This window comes from Pogona vitticeps, chromosome 1 (assembly GCF_051106095.1).
Source record: "Pogona vitticeps strain Pit_001003342236 chromosome 1, PviZW2.1, whole genome shotgun sequence".
Lineage (NCBI taxonomy): Eukaryota > Metazoa > Chordata > Lepidosauria > Squamata > Agamidae > Pogona > Pogona vitticeps.
Genome location: NC_135783.1, coordinates 236289509 through 236295569, shown reverse-complemented (window position 1 = coordinate 236295569; position 6061 = coordinate 236289509). Strand labels below are relative to the sequence as shown.

Here is a 6061-nt window from a genome sequence, read left to right as displayed (position 1 = left end):
CACACCCACAGTCTGGTTCCGATATGTGGATGACACCTTCGCAATTTGGAACCATGGTGAAGAAAAACAGGAAGAATTTCTAAACCATCTCAACAGCATCCACCCAAATATACAATTCACCATAGAAAAGTAAATAGAGGGCCAACTCCTTTCTTAGATGTCATGGTCCTACGCAAAACTGACTTCCTCTTGGGACACAAGGTCTAAAGAAAACCCACCCACACAGACCGATACCTACACAAACCCTCCAACCACCACCCAAAAAAAGAGGCATAATCAAAACATGGTAGGCCATGCAAATTGGAACTGTGAAGCTGAATTTCTCAGCACCAAACTCAACCATCTGAATTGGGCCCTACAGGCAAATGGCTACTCCAAAAATGAAATCACAAGAGCCACCAAATCAAGAAAACACCAAACTGAAGAGGAAAAACAATCACCCACAAATAAAGTATTTCTGCCATACATCAAAGGGGTCATGGACTGCATGGGGAAACTTTTGAAAAAACACAACCTACAAACAGTATTCAAGCCCACAACAAAAATACAACAAATGTTATGGTCAGCAAAGGACAAAAGGGACCCCCTCACCACTGCAGGAGTATACCATATACCTTGCAGTTGTGGACAGGTATATATTGGAACCACAAAATGCAGCATCCACACCAGAATCAAAGAACATGAGAGACACTGCAGACTAAAACAACTGGAAAAATCAGCAGTAGCTGAACATGCCCTAAAACAAGCTAGACATGAATTTCTATTTAAAATACTGAAGTACTACACAACACCAGCAGTCATTATGTTAGACTGAACAGGGAAGCCATTGAAATCCACAAACACCAGAAGAGCTTCAACAAAAAAGAAGAAAGTTTAAAACTCAACAAAGCCTAGTCCCAGCACTGAAAAATACAGCCTGCAAAAGGTCAACGAACTCTACCCAGCTACAAGGACCAGTTATCACTGCACACAAAAGACCAGCTAACAACACCCATCAATCACAGTGACAGATAGTCTCTCCCTCTTATCAGAATACACCCACAAGAAAAAACACACTGATCACCACAATCACCCATCTCCTGAAAAGGACAAAAGCTGATCCCACAGCTATAAATACTCAACTATCCAAACAAACTGCACCAGAGCACAGACAGAGTTCTGATTCCTGTTCTCTGAAGATGCCAGCCACAGAGACTGGAGAAATGTTAGGAACAACCTTCAGAACATGGCCAAAGAGCCTGAAAAAACCACAACAACCATCAGACCCAACAGTACTTTTCCAAATTGGATGCTTTTGCAGGATACCTATCTCCAGCTGCAAATACTACATTTTTGTTTTGAGAATATTAAACAGCATATTTTGTTGTACCCTGAAGGTGACACCTCTGACTCATGGCGAACATATGAAGGAGCACTCTCCAAAATATTCTGTCTTCATCCACCCTGCTCAGTTCTTCCAGACTCAAACTGGATGTCTGTTTTAGGGAATCAGCCCATCTTGTATTGGGCCTTCTTCTTTTCCTGCTGCCCTCCACCTTTCCCATCATCACTGTCTTTTTTCAGAGGATCTTGTCTTCTCATGATGTGCCCAAAGTAGAGCAGCCTCAGTTTCAACATTTTGCCTCCAGAGATAGTTCAGCCTTGATTGGATCTAGGACCCACTTGTTTGTCTTTCTGGCAATTCAGGGTATCCATAAAACTCTCTTCCAGCACCAGGTTTTAAATGAATCAATTTATTTCTCTCAATTGTACTTTACCTCAATCTTTGGTTTTATCTCCTTTCTTTTTCTCTTTTATGATTCTAATGTCATCATACCCTTCATTCCAGTTCCTTAAACAGATATTGTCACTCAGAAATAAATAAATAGATAAGTAAATAAAACTTTGGCTAGACTCAGACCCATGCCAAAATGAGGATTAACTTCTGTGATTGTGTGAGTTTTCCTTTGGATCCTACTCTTTACAAATAGCTCTAATCAAGGTTCTTATGTCTCTCATTCAAAGGCAATTGCTGTGTCCTAGAGGTGTTCTCTCAATTAATTATTGAGATGAGCAGACAGCATTGGGCAGTTTCCAAATAATGAAGGAAAGTTGGTGACAAAGTAGTTTGCTCAGAGAATGTGTGGCTGTGAAGAAGTTACTTCTTTGGCCTCCAGACCTGGATAGCATTGTTGGAACTCATACATTTTAGATTCTTACCTGACCCTTGGAACATTATTCCATCCACTCTCCAACTTTTCTGGTAGATTCTCATCCAGGATGTTCCATATTTCACTTCCAAAATGAAGTTGTTTGTTACCTTTTGGTTTCACTACACATATATGGCAAAGAAGGTGAACAAATGCACCCTTGGAGACTTTAAAAACATTAGCAGGCAAGATATTGCTAATCAAACCAGCTGTAGCACTGAATATGACTCATGGCCAACCTATAGCCTTTACAAGGTATTACAAATACTTGCCCCCATTGCCACAGCAAAATAAAAAGAAATAGTGTATATTAAGAAGCTAATAAATGATGAGGAGCTGTTCAGAAGGCTACTGAACACAGCACCCATCTCCTAGCATATAAATATAAATGTGGGTAGGTTTTCCCCCTTTTCTTTTTACATTTGCTAGCACAGTATCTCAGCATCTGTAGATTTGTTATCATTAGACCATGAACTATAGCAGTTACCATCAACACTGACAAATAAATATTCCAGCTTTATGATTTATTCATGATGCATAATAATGTGGCTGCATCACTCCAACAGCACACTCCTTGCTTTAGAAGACAGGTTAACCAAACACCAGTGGATAACTGTTTTGAAAAGCTTAAAACATCAGCAAGTCTTGTAAAGCCCTAAAGATACGAAAGTTTTTATTTGGCAAAACCTTTCATGGATTGTAGCTAAGCCCATGAAAGTTTACACCAAAAAAGAAGAAGAAAAGTTTGCAGCTACTGGCTAACCTGGCTATCCCTGTCCAGAAATTTCTGAAATGCCTAGGGTCTAAAGATGAATTTTAGGTGTATTTATATTCTTCCTATTCTGATCTACATTTTATTTATTTATTTATTTATTTATTTATTTATTTATTTATTTATTTATTTATTTATTTATTTATTTATTTATTTAGAAATGTAACTTGGTCATGCCACTTTATTGAACATACAACCTCTTTTAGGTAGTCACCAAAGCAGCAGCCTAAGTCCTCTGCACAGACAACCGGGTAGTGTGGGTGTTGGCCAAATAGTCACTAAACTCCTAGTAAGGAGATTTGGTAAACACAGTTTCCTTCCAGAGATCAAGGGTCAGATAACTGTAGGTCTTAGAGATGGTGTCAAAGGTGGCCTTAACAAAGTTGCCTAGGGTGGCCGTGCAGCCCCTGGTGGAGATGTAACAATCATCAACCCGAGGAGTTTCTTGGGAACTAGCGCAGAAACATTTCAGTCCTGCGGGGCACAAGGATGAGACGCACCTACACCAGCCCTTCACCTTGCAGGACACGGCGTAGGACTCGCTGATCTTGATCCCCTAGTAGCCTTGCTGGACAGGCACGATTGACAGCTTGACCAAGATGATGGCCCCGTGAATGGCTGTGGCGACCTTCTTGGAGCGTTTGACTCCCAAGCCAACTTGGCTGTTTTAGTCACCGATGGCTATGAAAACCTTAAACTTTGTGCACTGACCAGCACGGCTTTGTTTCTGGATGGGCATGATCTTCAAAACCTCATCCTTCAGAGAGGAGACCAGGAAAAAAATCAGTGATTTCAGACTCCTTGATTGGAAGCAAGAAAAAGTAAATCTCTTCCAGAGACTTGATTTTCATGTCCTTCACCAGGTGGCCAAGTTTCACGACTGGAATCCATTCTTTCTCTTCAGCTTTGCCTTCTCATCCTTCCAGCCTCGTCCATGCCCCCGGCCTCATCCACAGCCTCTTGCCTGGCTGAAGACACCCCAAAAGCCACCCCAGGCCGCTCCTCCGCCTGCCCCTTCCGCAGCACTGGCATCGTCCACCATTTAGAGTTCTAGATTAGAAGCCTATTCTGATCTACATCTGTGTGAAAGCAATGTAATAGTTGATCTGGACAGGGAGAGTCGTACCTAATGGCTCAAATCCTCTTGTCTAGCTACACTAGTGCAACACAAATGGCATAATGGAGGGAGGGGGAACTTGCCTTAAGAAATCACCATAGACATTATTTGTTGCATACTGAGTTGTGTGACTCAGTGTGCAACTGATAATTGTAATTTATTAATTTGGGGCAAAGTGCATCCAAAGGTCATGCCATTTGTATAACTATGCAAGAGGATATTGGCCAATATACTGGTTGAGTTTGCATGTCACATCAAGCTAGGAAAATTTGCTTATTAAATCACAATATTCATGAGATGAACATCCATTGAGTCCCACTTTATACTTCCCAAACATACAAACAAATAAACAGGCATGGCACATATATCTTTGTGTTGCATTGGAATCTGGAATTTTGTACTATGACACTTAAACAAATCAAGAGTCATAAAACAAACCAGAGTTTGTTGTTGCTTTCCTATGAATCTTGATTTGTTTAGGTGCTGTAATACAAAATTCCAGGTTCCAATGCAACACAAAGATACAATTATATGTGCCATGTTTGCTTATTTATTCATATGACCAAGAAATAGAAAGTGGGACTCAATGGATGTTCATCCACATATTGTGGTTTAATAAGCAAGTATTCCTGGTTTAAAGTGACATGCAAATTCAGGCAGTATATTGGTCAATATTCTCTTGTAGGTGTCTTATGATCTTATTTAGCTTGGATGAAATCAGCCACAAGTACCAGTGTGTTAGGTTTCGTAGCATTAAGTATCCATGCCTGGTTTGTTTACCTGCTCACAGGATATAAAAGATCAAAACAGAAATAAAGGTGTGGTTTCATAAAACAGGATTACTGGCGTGGCAGGCAGCCTTAGTGTCTACCCTGCCAGTGGCTTGTGGGCATAACCAATCATGTGCCTTGGGAAGCTGAGAAGGGAGGTTGGAGATTGGGGAAACAGGGAGCTCTGAGTTGAAATCTGAATGTCATGCAGTTTTGGTCATGGAAAAAATTAGATGAAGCTCATGTGAGAGAGATGTCTGAGAGTTAACACAAGCATGGTTGATGAGAGGAAGAGGAATGCAAAATCATAGACCATGGTGTCATGGTAACTAAAACTGTCTTAACATTCAGGAAATACACATGGCCAGAAACAATTGTAACCATTGTTGCAGTTCCTACAGACAGTTGGACTCCTAATGGTTTATGGCCTTGTTATAGCCTTGAAAGTGAAAAAGTATGTGTGCCTGTCAATCTCTCCCTAAGTACAATTGGATGAGGAATACCATAGATACCAGCAATGGTACCATATAATCATACAGACATGCAGGATACCTTTGATTAAATTTCCTGTTTCCCATTTAAGGCCCTGTGCTAGATTAGATGCAAGAAAATGAACTGTGTCATAGGATCTTGGAGGGAAGACAAAAACACTAGAGAGTGTGGTGAACTGGTCTGCATTTGCCACATGAGAGGAAAAATTGGTCAAAGTGACTGGAGTTCAAACAAGTCTCACCTGGTTTAAAACAGTATGATAACACAGCCAATGGATGCCACCCTTATTTTTTCCACAGTACTCGATGATCTTGCCATAGATGTGTAAGAGACACTAATGTTTGTGTTTATTAAAATTTAAATATTTACATATTGCCCTGGGAGATTCTGATCACATGCTAGTGTGCAGTCAGTTATGGGAGAGGATAGTTATAAAACACACATGCACTACGGTTTCACAGTCCCCCCCAAACAGAGCTTTCCAACATCAGCTTTCATTGGGGAAATAATAATGAAACTAAAATTGTATTTTCATAGCTTTGTTAGCCTAAATACGGAGGATAATTCTACATAGCTTGGCCACATTAGCAAGCTTGTTCCAAAACAGCTCCAATCACCTCACCACCTACAAACTTAAAAGGTGCTTTTGCCTGCCAGAAACCTCTTAGCTATCTTTTCTTGCCAGTTCTAAAATCAAATGTTTTTCTCTTTCTATGTCCAA

At 40.4% G+C, this 6061-nt stretch overlaps 1 pseudogene across 1 annotated transcript; it reads right to left on the bottom strand.

Annotated features, from left to right (window-relative positions):
• Nucleotides 1-472: 472 nt before the first annotated feature.
• LOC110085646 (small ribosomal subunit protein uS5 pseudogene) lies at nucleotides 473-4003 on the bottom strand (annotated as a pseudogene). Its single transcript, XR_013537940.1, has one exon. The product of XR_013537940.1 is annotated as a small ribosomal subunit protein uS5 pseudogene (transcript).
• Nucleotides 4004-6061: the final 2058 nt, after the last annotated feature.